The sequence below is a fragment of the Biomphalaria glabrata genome, chromosome 2 (assembly GCF_947242115.1).
Source record: "Biomphalaria glabrata chromosome 2, xgBioGlab47.1, whole genome shotgun sequence".
Lineage (NCBI taxonomy): Eukaryota > Metazoa > Mollusca > Gastropoda > Planorbidae > Biomphalaria > Biomphalaria glabrata.
This window is the reverse complement of record NC_074712.1, coordinates 17,024,461-17,039,398: the sequence shown is the minus strand read 5'-3', so window position 1 is coordinate 17,039,398 and position 14,938 is coordinate 17,024,461. Positions and strand designations below refer to the sequence as shown.

The following is a 14,938-nucleotide window of genomic DNA, read 5'->3' as shown; positions in this document are numbered from 1 at the left end:
GTCCCGAGATATAGTTGCCCACCTCTGGTTTCAAGCAAAATATGTAAAGATTATTTCTAGCTTCTGGTGAACGGAATTCCCCCCAAAATGTACAGATTCTATTTAATTACAGACACACAATGCAGATGCTATTGTATTGCATGGCCCACCTTAATGGATTCGCCCTTTCTCCAGATTGGAGCAGAATAAAATACGCGCGAAAATAAACGAAGAAAAAAAAAGAACAGACATCCCGCCATTTGGATGATTAGACTCATGAATAATTCATCAGGTATGTACCATTACATACGTTGGGGGAGTGGACAAAGCTTAGGCCAGGCGAAGTGCTGCTAGAAACTTGGACTTAGCTCATGACATGGCTTAGCAATGCCAGAAACTGGGTTTTAGTATTCTGTCGTTTTTTTTTTAATCTCATTTCTAGCCCAAAGGACTATTCCGCTGAATATATGGTTCAGTTAGAATAGCTAATTGCTGGGTCAGAGATGGAACAAGGATGGAATGTAGGCGTATATATATATATATATATATATATATATATATATATACATACATACAGAGAGAGATAGAGAACGTGAAAAGTAAGAGAGTTTTATTTATATACTGCGTACTTTTCATAAGAAATATAAGGTAAACAACAAACTACGCCGAAAACAAATCAAGTTAGTAATCGTAAGGTTTGACCGCTAGACTGTCGTTTGGATTTATCGATGGTCCCGGGTTCAAACCCTACCCGATCCCATCCCGCGTCGTCCTGCGGGAGGTTTGGACTAGGAAGTAAACTAACTTCAACTCTGAAGGAACATCCGAAACATGTCAACATTTTACATTTTACAAACATATCCAGCTGACAACACAATACGTGATACAGATCGAAGTGTTTCTAGTAACAGTCTGAGAAGAGCACGAACCGAAATAAAAATGTTTTCTAAATCGATATCTGAGTTTCATGGTTCAGAATAAGGAAGTCACGTGTTATCCTGTTAGAACGATTTTTATGGCGCCACAAAATGTCTGAAAGTTAATATTTTGAAATGGACTTTTTCAGTTCTGAATAAAATGAAATATTTGATGGAATGCTAATCAATTTTGATTCTGGAAGATCTCTGCTGTTTATCCTGTGATCACGTTTTCAACATGTCGGGCATGTCTGCATGGGAGAAATAAATCTCAGACTTGGTCTAATAAATAAATTAGCAAGTTTAAAAAAAAGGGCGGGAATAATGATGAAGTAAGAGACCTAAGCTTGACCAAAGTGAGTTGTAAGACACGAACGTCCTAAGGGGAAAAAAAATAGAAATCTCGAGATGGTCAAATGATGGTTAAAATAGTGACCAGTGTGTGTATATGTGTATGTGTTTGTAAGTCGAATTCGGTTACTTTTCTGTTTGGTCTTAACCTAATTCAAGGACAAAAATCAGATTTATTGTTTGTTAAGTTTTCATTTGATATTACGACACGCTTGCCAGATGTGACGCTGTTTCACAATGACGGGGGTAGCACAAGAAAGGTTGCTTTTAATTAATTTAGCTTAGAACCGGAAATGAAATTATTTCGTTAATTGTGTATCGATCAGATTCTATAAAAATAGGAGCAAATCTTGGAGCAGAAAGAGTGAAAGAAGCGAAACAAAACTAAATACTGTGTATTAATCTTGTAATCCCAAACTGCTCTTCACTGGCTATATTATCTTATCTTATATTATATAATACAGACGTTACTTCAAAAAACAAGTTGATTACGTCCTATGCGTCATGCATCTAGTAATACATGTTAACCCATGACTTAAATTCTGCCAAGTCACTGGTTTTCCTGGCTGGCTCAGGCATCCCATTCCATATTAGACTGGTCTTATCGGGCAGAACCAATGACTCATTAGCCGAGATGGTTATAGTGATTAATTATAGATACACAAGTTATGGAAAGGATTATTAACTCATCAACACACACACACACACAATAACATGCTGGCCTAAAAGAGTTAACAAAACAAACAAAAATGTTTTGTTGGTTTTAAAAACATCAACATGTGATCACGTACATAAAACATTTGAGCAATGAAAAAAACATCAACAAAAACAATGTTGAGTTATTGATGGCTTTGGGTCAGCATGTGTGTCCCAGTGGCGCCACTGTTTCGTCCAGATCCAAACAAATATAGAGAAGAGGGAGGGCACTGATTGAGGTTTGAAAAGATGAAAAATAAAATTATGAAAAAACAAAAAACCCAGACATTATTTATTTACATCGTCTACACCTCAACCCAGCCCGTGTGAATGTTGGAGCCTGTGGATATGTCTGTGTGTGTACGCGTGTATGTGGATGTTCGTGTGTACGTGTGTGTGTGATGATTTTTGTGTGCTTGTGTGTAACTAAGAGTAGAGAGAAAAGGAGATTGCAAGGTGAACGGAGGAGTTGATTTTTTTTTTACAACCTATAGACCTGGAAGTCATCTGCCGAAATTGAGAAAAGACTAAATGTGACGCAACAAAAATGGCTAAGACGGCTTTTAGGAGTCACTTAAAGAGATCGGGTCTAAATCAAGGAAATCCTATGCCTATATAACCTAGTAAGGTTGTGACAGAACGTCGCATAAGGTTTGCTGGACGTGTTCTCTGACAAAATGAGTTACGCATACCAAGAGTTGCGATGACATGAAGGCCAATACGAGGAAACCGCAAACAGGGACGTCCTCGTATAACCTGGAGCCACACTTTCATGGAAGACCGCAAAACAGTGGACACCAGATGGGAAAAGGCTTCAGACATTGCCAGTGACAGATCTTTGTGGTGACTGATTGCCGCTTAATGCGCCGAACGGCGCGGAAGGATCTAAGTCTACGTATAACTAGAAATGTTAACATTTTTGTTCATTTTGTACCGGACACAACAGAATGAGTCAACATATGTTCCGGAAGCTTAAAGTCGGGACAAGCGAAACCTGCCCTTGTGGAACATCACCAGAGAATGCTAACCTTGTTCTTTAAAGCCGTAAACTATATCAAGAGGCCCGAACTAGACAAAATATGTTCAATACGGTATATTGAGATTTACCTTTAAAATATCAGGGAATTTTTTATATTATACACTATATTATACGCGCTACAAAGCTCAATATGTGAAGACAATACAGGCACAAAGGGAGTTCGGGTAAACGTATGGAAACGTGCGTGGAAGTGGAGGGGGGGGGAGGACAGATTGAATCTATCTCCAGACTATTGTATTCACTAAGAACGACTATAGTTTTAAGCCTTTTTTCTTTCTTTTTTTTTTTTTTTTTTGAAGTCTTAAAATTGACATGTTGGGTCTATCCTTTTTCCTCACTGTAGAGCCAGATGTTGAATTTGTGTTTGACCAACTCGACAACAAACATAAACAGACCGACTGTCTGTATTGACTGACTGAGATTATGTAGGTAGAGATCTGCTGGGTGAGTTTTGTGATGGGAACATAATCTTCTGGCCAGTCATTAGATATTGGACTAGTATTGTGAATACGTCTTTACCAAGTGAAGCCATTTAAATGTGCGGAGATATCATTTTTACTAGTGAATTGAACACCCGTCTCTCCGGCACTTGATGTATTGATTATCAAAACAGACAAGAACGACTACCCACAGCAATACTTTACAAAATTAACTAAGAAAGTGTGAAAAGCAGGTCAACATTAAACTCACACAGAAACACACACATGCATTCTCAATATAACTATAAACTAAATGCAGTGTTTGTTTTTAAAGCAGTCAAGCACTTCAAACCTACACCTGCCTACAAGCCTACCCCTGTCAACAAACCTACCCGTCTACAAACCTACCCCTTTCTACAAACCTACCCCTGTCTACAAACCTACCCCTGTCTACAAACCTACCCCTGTCTACAAACCTACCCCTTTCTACAAACCTACCCCTGTCTACAAACCTACCCCTGTCTACAAACCTACCCCTTTCTACAAACCTACCCCTGTCTACAAACCTACCCCTCAGGGGCGGACTGGCTATACGGGCAAATGCCCGGTGGGCCGGTTCCAAATGGGCCGGTCTGGTCGCGACCAAAGAAAAAAAAATTAACGCAGACAACTTAAAAAAAAAAGTGACAGCAGCAAGACACAAAGGCCCAAACACGTTTTGTTGTTGTTTTTTTTTAATTCTTATTACAATTAATTTTGTTTGAAATTCATCAAGAATATAAAAAAAAAAAAAATACACTATACACTGTATGTGTTATCATTTGCAAAACGTTAGACCGTACTTTGCGCAATGCACAAGCGGCATGGACTGCTTTGATGTCTTCGAGGCTGTGTTTGGCCTCATCATTTTGCTGGTAGGCATGGGCCTTTGATGGCACTCCCATTTTGTTTTGCTCCTTCCCTCCCCCGTCTTTTAATGGTTCCAATGAAATTTAACCAAAAAGAGGGATAAGAGAGGTTAAGTTAGAAAACATTGCTATAAAGCAGCAAAAAAAAAAAAAAAAAAAAGGCTCGAAAATTAGAAATTAACTTTAACACATACACACAGCCGCGAAATTGCAAACCACCCTACTTATTCACATCTCAATAAGGGTATAAAGCTTTTCTTTCTGCGATTTGATAAGAAAAAGTAAGTTTCTTTTTGTTTATTTTTAATAACATAGATCTAAACATACTACACTTGATTAAAATATTTAATAAAAAAAATAAATCTAGATCTAAATCAATTTTTATACAATTATAATTAATGTTAAATTTATGCTTAGTAAAAATAATAAGGCTAGTCTTCAAGTCCGAAGATTAGTGAGAAATGCAGTATTTCCCTTAACTGCGCAGCCCCAGCTCAGACCAACATATTTTGACACATCCAGGGCAAACATAACCATAGTCCGCAGGTGGTCGATTTAGATTCTACTTTCACCGTCTACGTTTGTCCTCGGCAGCAGATTTTCTTTTGCTCTCAAATGTGTATCCCGCGGCCTTCGTGAGTGACCTCCAGCTGTCTCGTTCTGAGGCCGCATTCAACCAGGTGCTCTCTTCTACGCCAGCCAAGGAAAGTTGACGCCTAAGCTGGTCTTTGAATCGTTTCAGTGGGACGCCTCTGTTACATCGACCACCTTTTAGCTCACCAAAAAAGACTGCCTTTGGCATACGTTCGTCTCCCATACGGGATACGCGGCCTACCCAGCGTAACTGTCGGACCAAAAGAAGTCCCTCTATACTGTCCATACCGGCGTTCGCAGAGGACATCGCTGTTTGTAGTGCGGTCTTGCCACCGTATGTCCATGATAGAGCGCTAGCATCTTTGGTAGAAGCGCTCAAGAAGTCTTAGATGTTTCCTGTATAGTGTCCATGTCTCAGAGCCATACAGAAGGGTTGAGAGAACCACCACCTGGTTTTTGTAGGCATGCGGAGCGATCTGTTCCGCCAAACTCTCGCCTGAACGCGTCCAAAAGCGCTACTGGCCCTGGCCAGACGGTTATCAACTTCCATTGAAAGTGAGGCGTCATTTGACACTATACTACCTAGATATGTGAAGTGGTCTACCACATTAAGGGGCTGTCCGTTTACGGTGATCCTTGGGGCTGAGTATGTTTTATTGGGTGACTTCTGGAACATGACTTCTGTTTTCCCGAGGTTTATACATATACATAAAGAGGCGGCAGTGTATGCAAATTCGTTTATCGCGTTCTGGAGGTCATGTTAATTGTGAGCTAGCAGGGCGCAATCATCGGCATAGAGTAGCTCCGTTATGACCATCTCCTTTGTTTTTGTATGGGATAGTAGACGTCGAAGATTGAACACATTGCCGTCAGAACGAAACCGGATATAGATGCCTTCGTGCAATCGCTGCCTCATTTGACCCAGCATAACGCCAAAGAAGATAGCGAATAGAGTAGGAACAAGTACACAGCCCTGCTTCACACCATTTTCTATTGGGAAGTGATAAGAAAGGGCACCATTGTGTCTGATCTGGCCTCTTTGACCCACGTGAAGCTGCTTGAGAATGGAAAGGAACGTAGGTGGGCATCCCAGCCTAGCTAAAATCCTCCACAAACCATCGCGACTGACCGTGTCGAAAGCCTTGGTGAGGTCCACAAAGGCAGCGTATAGGTTTAAGTTCTGCTCTTAGCATTTTTCTTGTAATTGTCGCAGAACAAATATCATGTCAGATGTACCTCTTCCGGCTCTGAAACCACATTGGCTTTCAGATAAGACCTCGTCCACTAAAGAGTGGGTTAGTCGGTCGAGCAACTTAGTATGAAGTCATTAATGATGAAAATTATTACAATAATTACAATAATTTATATAGCGCTGTCACATCCGATATTTAATGAAAGGAGTTTTATATTTTCAATAATGGGTCATGGTATATTCCTATACAAATGGCGTTTTTGAGAATGTACTAGGAGGAAGCAAGAGCTTTTCACGTTAAGTAAGTGCCTCTCTAACCGTTCTACTTTCTCTTGTCTTTTAATGGAATGGGTTGCCTGAGTCAGCCAGGAAAACCAATGATTTAGTATATTTTAAGTCACAGATCAACATACATGACTAGATTGACACATGAAATGCGTAAGACGTAACAATTTTATTTTTTGAAGAAACGTCTGTAATCTGTAAGTAATACCAAAAAGCTTCAAACTCATTAGGCTGCTATTGTATTGTTTATAGTTTTTATAAATAGAATACATTATGTAATCCTACGAATGCATACATCCAGTTTTCGATGCATTATCAAACTTTATATATTTTGTAGAGAATTAGGCTTACACCTATAATATAACAGATGGGCGTAGCCGGGAGGGGAGGGTCTTCAAACCATCACTTGCCTCAGACCTCATTGTCTGAAAAAGGAAATTTTACTTACTGCCCAGTGCAGCCAACTTAAGCAAACTACAGTCACCAAATTTCATGGGCGTAGCCAAAAGGGGTTTTGTGGTTTCCCTTCCCCCTCCAGTACAAAAACTAAAGCATTTTACCATTTTCTACCAGTCGCTGGACTTCATTGAATAGCAGATTTGGTTTTTGAATTTTTTTAGCGAAAGAGTAGCAGGCTAATTGCATTGTAGATACCTCAGAATATGCATTTTTAAAGCTTAAAATAACGGAAATAATTCTTTGTTCCGGGGCTTCGCCCCGGACCCCACTAGGAGGAGCTCACAGCGCTCCCCCGGACTTCCTAGCTGCCCTTTGGCGGTGTGTACTGTCTTTCCACTAATTATAGGAAGAGAGTATTCTAGGCTAGAAAAATAAAATATTGAAAGAATGAAAGATCCGAATATAATGAAGGTTAATTACATATATATACACACACATATATTTATGTATATAAATTGCGGAGTGGGATAAAAATCCCCCCCCCAACCGAAAATATATGACATGCCATTTGTGGGCCGGTTTATATGGTAATGCCGGGGCCGATTTTGATACCCAGTCCGCCCCTGCTACCCATGTCTACAAACCTAACCCTGTCAACAAAACTACCCCTGTCTACAAACCTACCCTTGTCTACAAAACTACCCCTGTCTACAAACCTACCCTTGTCTACAAAACTACCCCTGTCTACAAACCTACCCCTGTCTACAAACCTACCCCTGTCTACAAACCTACCCTTCCGCAGTTCAGTTTCCCTTGCTAATAACTTACATTGTTATATTCAAACATTTCAAATCACAAAGAGTTAGCTAATTGATCTCATGAGGGGTTTAAAATTACAAAGACAAGAACAAGTCGAAGACTGCAATAGAATATAAAAAGCAGCATCAGATTTCCTAGTTCTGACCAAGTACATATCTCCATTGTCTCTCTACCAAGGCAGTCATTGATCTCCAGACATTGACGCTTTACATTTATGTTTGGAGAGTGGACATTGAATTAAGTTTCTGTTATTGTTCTAGCTGTTAATGTTGTTGATACCGACGTTGTTGATATTGAAGATGTTGATTTTGTTGTTGCTGTTGTTACAACTGTTGTTGTTTTTGTTTTGGTTATTGATTGGTTACTGAAGATGTTTGTTGTTGTTTGTTAATTTTAACTATATTGTTCAAAATGTAAGCACATATTTGTTTCTAAAATCAAAACATGTACAAAATACAAAACCAAAACAACAATCTAAATGTTACTGTACTTTATAGTTTGCTCTCAATGTTACATTTATCTGATCACAAAGTATTTTTTTTTAATTTAAAAATTACACTCAAACGTCACAATGCTAGGTAAGCCATTCATACTCTAATGTGTCTACAACCACACAAAATACTAATGATTTATAAATTTAAGCAGCGTCTGCAAAGTCTGATAAAAGTCAATAACCTGAAATGAAAATGTGGTGTACATGTATACGTACAATTTTAATGCAATGAGAGAAGATCTAGGTCTAGTTCAAACAGACACAAAACAAACACAAATAGATGAAAGCAGTAGCCGCCATTTTATTTTTTCAGTAGCGGCAAAGAGCCAACGACAAGGAAAGTTGGCGGAGAGAGAACTTCCGGAACCTGACAAGATCGTCTGTTCGTGCTGTAGATGAAAGGTTTGTAAAAAAACAAAATCTACTTACCTTTCGATGTGTAGACTCTAATTCCTCACTTTTGGTCCCAGAAAAGAATGTTTGTAACCTGCCTTGAATGTCTCTTCAAAATATATTCAATGTAGATGTCCTCTAATTATTTTCATCATCATAATAAATCTTTTTTCAATCAATAAATGGTCAATGTGTTGAGTGAAATGTTATGTTTTGTTTGAGGCTTTTGAAGTCACACCAAACATTTGTTGGCATAACAAATAGAAATTGATTTTGGAATTGATTAGGCATATATCACCTTTTGTTTCTTGTACATCGATTTGGGGAGATGAAATATTGAGCGAAACAAGGAATGAATTCACTGGGGTCAAATTGTTCCACAAACAATGTCACTCTTTTTTATCAAAGTACAGAAAGTCAACAATGAGACGAAACTGGAATAAAAACTGAAATAATTGTGCGAAAGAAATTTCAGCTTGATCTGAGATTGGGTATAGAAGAAATCATGTCTACAATTTTTTTTACCACACGGACAGACAGACAGAGTGAATTGATATAAGATTTGTAATAAAATAAAACTATTTTGTATGAAAACTAAGCAACACATACGTAGACTCGCTTATAATCCAATGTGAAGACTATAGCATGCCACTGTTGTATGTTTGTCTGCCTATTCCAGAATAAAAAAATAAAAAAAAAACTTGTTCGACGCATCTCATAAAATCTTGGTATATAATAGTGCGGATGATAGTTAGTGGAGAGTTTATGTTCATTACCACTACATACTAACAACCTTACTGAACCCCCCTGACTTTTAATAGTGTACCACTGCTCTCCCCTTACTTCTTATATCTTGCAAATCCCCCCCTCCTCTTTTAGTTCTAATACCTTTCCATTTCTCCCACCTTTACTTCTAATAACTTACAATTCTAATCCCCTTACTTTTAATATCTTACTATAACTTCCCCCCTTACCAGTGGCGTCACTAGGGGGAGCGGTCCACACCGAGTGACACTCCTTAGGGGGGTGACACACAAGTGAAAAAAAATGCACTTTTGAAATAACAGACAAAAAAGTGATAAGGACTAAATATAGGAACATATTATTCACAACTGATAAATAGATCTATATACATTGTTTTAAAATATTTCGGCTAAACATATTTTAATTTTTTATTGAATCTCTACAAAATGTCCAAAACTTTACATCCTACTTTATATCAAAAGCAGATGTGAAACCAATAGTCACTGTTTAACAAAAAACGACATTCTTCAGACATAAAATATTATTGATATCTCACATATATTTATAGTAAATGTTGTGGAATTGGAAAGTAAATAAGTGGCCATTGAGATTTCTGAAGATGATGTAATTTCAGAAGTTGAATGTAATAGAAACCCTAACCAAGATGAAGGAAATGTTACAATGAATGTGTCAAATGATATAGACTTCAATATTTTACCATTTCATTAATTATTTTGCCAATTTCCCATGAGTTGGTCAAAAATTTCCCGAGCAAAAGGAAAAGTTCGACATTTGTTCAAAGAATGGTTCGTGATGCCTCCTGTTGGGGATGATTTACTTAATATCAAGAAATGGTATTGTTTTTGTGGTCGACTATTTTCGACTAATTCTATAGAAAAGAACTTAATTTAATAAATGTTTTAAATAAAAGTCCGAAGTTGGAATATCAAAAGACGTACAAAGAACAGTCATCAGGATTGGAAAATCGGAAAACAAGAGCATCCGGCTACTAATACAATCGACAAAGAAGTCGTTGCTATGAATGATATAAAGAAGCAAAACGACGGAAGGATGAAGTCGTTGCTATGAATGATATAAAGAAGCAAAACGACGGAAGAATGTATTGCACGGATTGTTTCTATGAAATCAGAATATTTGACATTTCGTGACCAGATTAACCAAGAGTCTTTATTAAACATAGAATTTCCATAAGATAAAGAAAACGTTCAGATAAAACCCATAACTGAATGTGTATCTAAAATGTTGAAAAGTTTATAAATGTTTTACAAAACCACGTTAAACATATACTTATAAGCAGCTTTTTTTTAAAACAGCACACTGATCAGATTCAGAAGTTATATGATTTTAAGGGAGAAAAAAATGTAATAAAATCTACTTCATATTTTGAAATGTCTAGAAAGAAGTGAGCTTGAATTTAGGATACGCAGAGCTCAGGGATATAAAAGCTGCAGCTTCAATGTCTGAAGCCATGGAGGAGTACAGGAAAATTGAAGAAGCAACAGAAAAGCTATTCAATAGATGTGTATAACATTCACTTAATCTATGTGCAAATGCTTCTTCTTAAAATTTATAATGGAAATCATTTATCGTTCTAAAATTATAATCTTTAGATGTGCAGCTTAAGATCTATTGCTAAATGTCTTTTATTTGGAAGGCCAAAGATACACAGGAGTAAGCCTACCTTTAAAGTATTGACAAACTGGTATCTAATTCAACGTTGTCTTTACCAAAAGCATAACACGTTCGACAAAGGAACAGACGCCCCTTTCAGAATGGGCAAATTTATTAAAAATAAAATTGTTAATGACATTACAGTTCAGAGATTGATATGTTTTCAAATTTTGAAATCCAGAAAAGAAAAAAAAATTAATTTATTTAAGGATGTTGCAAAATTGAACTATAGATATATTGTAACAACTGAATTTTAAAATTTAATTTACACTCATGTTATAGTTGTTTAACAATCAATTAGTGTAGTTAATAATCAAGTATGGGTATTATGTCTCAACAAATAAACAAAAAACAGCAAATATTTTTTGAGTCGGGGGGCGGGGGTGACACCCTGAGTTGACCGCAACGGGTGACAACCACCCTAGTGACGCCACTGCCCATTACCCCTAATAAATTCCCCTATTCCCTTTACTTCCAATACCTAACAATTCCAACCCCCTTACTTCTAATACCTGACAATCTCATCCCCCCCCTTGCTTCTAATACCTAACACAACATGTATTAAACAGACGTACAAAACACCAGACAAACTCGACTAGATCAGAAGTAAAGAGTTGTATTACACGTATTTTACAGGCCTTATGAGTAAAGGGAGACAGTCACACTACTTCAAGAAGTCTATGTATTTACTACAGCTGAGTTGTGGCTCCTGTATTATTATTGCTAATCAATAGTCTTTAAAAAAAAATCAATAATACCAGCCGTGTGCTATCTTTTGTTTTAGTCATGGGACCAACATTGATGCAGTGTATTTTGTGTGGTTTTACCACTGATGTTTTCAATGCTGGAGATTTAGTTTCTGACAACATGATCCATCATTGTAAGACTCCATTGAGCTATGCTGTATGCAACTATAAATCAAATATCATTTTTGTTATCACCAAAATATTTCTAACAGGCATTTTTAAACTGACTATCATAACAACTGTTAAGAGTCTAATATTATTTCTATTAATACGTAGCGGATAGAGTCTAATATTATTTCTATTAATACGTAGCGGGTAGAGTCTAATAATATATTCTATTAATACGTAGCGGGTAGAGTCTAATATTATATTCTATTAATACGTAGCGGGTAGAGTCTAATATTATATTCTATTAATACGTAGCGGGTAGAGTCTAATATTATATTCTATTAATACGTAGCTGGTAGAGTCTAATATTATATTCTATTAATACGTAGCGGGTAGAGTCTAATATTATATTCTATGAATACGTAGCTGGTAGAGTCTAATATTATATTCTATTAATACGTAGCGGGTAGAGTCTAATATTATATTCTATGAATACGTAGCTGGTAGAGTCTAATATTATATTCTATGAATACGTAGCTGGTAGAGTCTAATATTATATTCTATGAATACGTAGCTGGTAGAGTCTAATATTATATTCTATTAATACGTAGCTGGTAGAGTCTAATATTATATTCTATGAATACGTAGCTGGTAGAGTCTAATATTATATTCTATGAATACGTAGCTGGTAGAGTCTAATATTATATTCTATTAATACGTAGCTGGTAGAGTCTAATATTATATTCTATGAATACGTAGCTGGTAGAGTCTAATATTATATTCTATTAATACGTAGCTGGTAGAGTCTAATATTATATTCTATGAATACGTAGCGGGTAGAGGACATGATTTTGTCTTGCATCAAATGCATGTTTCATATGGGAAATGAAAAAAAATGTTACAGTATTGAGACATGTGGCTGAAATGTGCAGTTCTTTCCATTAAGTAAGCTTTTGTTTGTTTGTTTGTTTTTTATATTTATTTTTGTTGTTGTTTATTCACAAACTTGTTTGTATTTCCTCCAATAGTGAATGGCTTGATGACAGAAGTCAGTGCACGTGCAACATAGAACGATGTCACGTGGTAGAGTAGAAAGAAGTGAGCTTGAATTTAGGATACGCAGAGCTCAGGGATATAAAAGTTGCAGCTTCAATGTCTGAAGCCATGGAGGAGTACAGGAAAATTGAAGAAGCAACAGAAAAGCTATTCAATAGATGTGTATAACATTCACTTAATCTATGTGCAAATGCTTCTTCTTAAAATTTATAATGGAAATCATTTATCGTTCTAAAATTATAATCTTTAGATGTGCAGCTTAAGATCTATTGCTAAATGTCTTTTATTTGGAAGGCCAAAGATACACAGGAGTAAGCCTACCTTTAAAGTATTGACAAACTGGTATCTAATTCAACGTTGTCTTTACCAAAAGCATAACACGTTCGACAAAGGAACAGACGCCCCTTTCAGAATGGGCAAATTTATTAAAAATAAAATTGTTAATGACATTACAGTTCAGAGATTGATATGTTTTCAAATTTTGAAATCCAGAAAAGAAAAAAAATTAATTTATTTAAGGATGTTGCAAAATTGAACTATAGATATATTGTAACAACTGAATTTTAAAATTTAATTTACACTCATGTTATAGTTGTTTAACAATCAATTAGTGTAGTTAATAATCAAGTATGGGTATTATGTCTCAACAAATAAACAAAAAACAGCAAATATTTTTTGAGTCGGGGGGCGGGGGTGACACCCTGAGTTGACCGCAACGGGTGACAACCACCCTAGTGACGCCACTGCCCATTACCCCTAATAAATTCCCCTATTCCCTTTACTTCCAATACCTAACAATTCCAACCCCCTTACTTCTAATACCTGACAATCTCATCCCCCCCCCCTTGCTTCTAATACCTAACACAACATGTATTAAACAGACGTACAAAACACCAGACAAACTCGACTAGATCAGAAGTAAAGAGTTGTATTACACGTATTTTACAGGCCTTATGAGTAAAGGGAGACAGTCACACTACTTCAAGAAGTCTATGTATTTACTACAGCTGAGTTGTGGCTCCTGTATTATTATTGCTAATCAATAGTCTTTAAAAAAAAATCAATAATACCAGCCGTGTGCTATCTTTTGTTTTAGTCATGGGACCAACATTGATGCAGTGTATTTTGTGTGGTTTTACCACTGATGTTTTCAATGCTGGAGATTTAGTTTCTGACAACATGATCCATCATTGTAAGACTCCATTGAGCTATGCTGTATGCAACTATAAATCAAATATCATTTTTGTTATCACCAAAATATTTCTAACAGGCATTTTTAAACTGACTATCATAACAACTGTTAAGAGTCTAATATTATTTCTATTAATACGTAGCGGATAGAGTCTAATATTATTTCTATTAATACGTAGCGGGTAGAGTCTAATAATATATTCTATTAATACGTAGCGGGTAGAGTCTAATATTATATTCTATTAATACGTAGCGGGTAGAGTCTAATATTATATTCTATTAATACGTAGCGGGTAGAGTCTAATATTATATTCTATTAATACGTAGCTGGTAGAGTCTAATATTATATTCTATTAATACGTAGCGGGTAGAGTCTAATATTATATTCTATGAATACGTAGCTGGTAGAGTCTAATATTATATTCTATTAATACGTAGCGGGTAGAGTCTAATATTATATTCTATGAATACGTAGCTGGTAGAGTCTAATATTATATTCTATGAATACGTAGCTGGTAGAGTCTAATATTATATTCTATGAATACGTAGCTGGTAGAGTCTAATATTATATTCTATTAATACGTAGCTGGTAGAGTCTAATATTATATTCTATGAATACGTAGATGGTAGAGTCTAATATTATATTCTATGAATACGTAGCTGGTAGAGTCTAATATTATATTCTATTAATACGTAGCTGGTAGAGTCTAATATTATATTCTATGAATACGTAGCTGGTAGAGTCTAATATTATATTCTATTAATACGTAGCTGGTAGAGTCTAATATTATATTCTATGAATACGTAGCGGGTAGAGGACATGATTTTGTCTTGCATCAAATGCATGAAATATACAGGGTTCAGAACATGGACCTATACGCTGCATTCATCGATCTCAGAAAGCATCTGACACAGTG

The 14,938-nt window shown here is 36.3% G+C and overlaps 1 protein-coding gene across 3 annotated transcripts in view; it reads right to left on the bottom strand.

The window, feature by feature from the left end:
* The window catches only part of LOC106056272 (BAI1-associated protein 3-like), a 328,613-nt gene that overhangs the window by 300,712 nt on the left and 12,963 nt on the right, over positions 1-14,938 (bottom strand). For 2 of the 3 annotated variants that reach the window (XM_056019441.1, XM_056019444.1), the window contains exon 2: positions 8,521-8,918. The gene's annotated coding sequence lies outside the window, so the exon portion shown is untranslated. Of the gene's footprint in view, positions 1-8,520; positions 8,931-14,938 lie in introns of all 3 variants that reach the window. The other variant, XM_056019443.1, reaches the window with a different exon arrangement.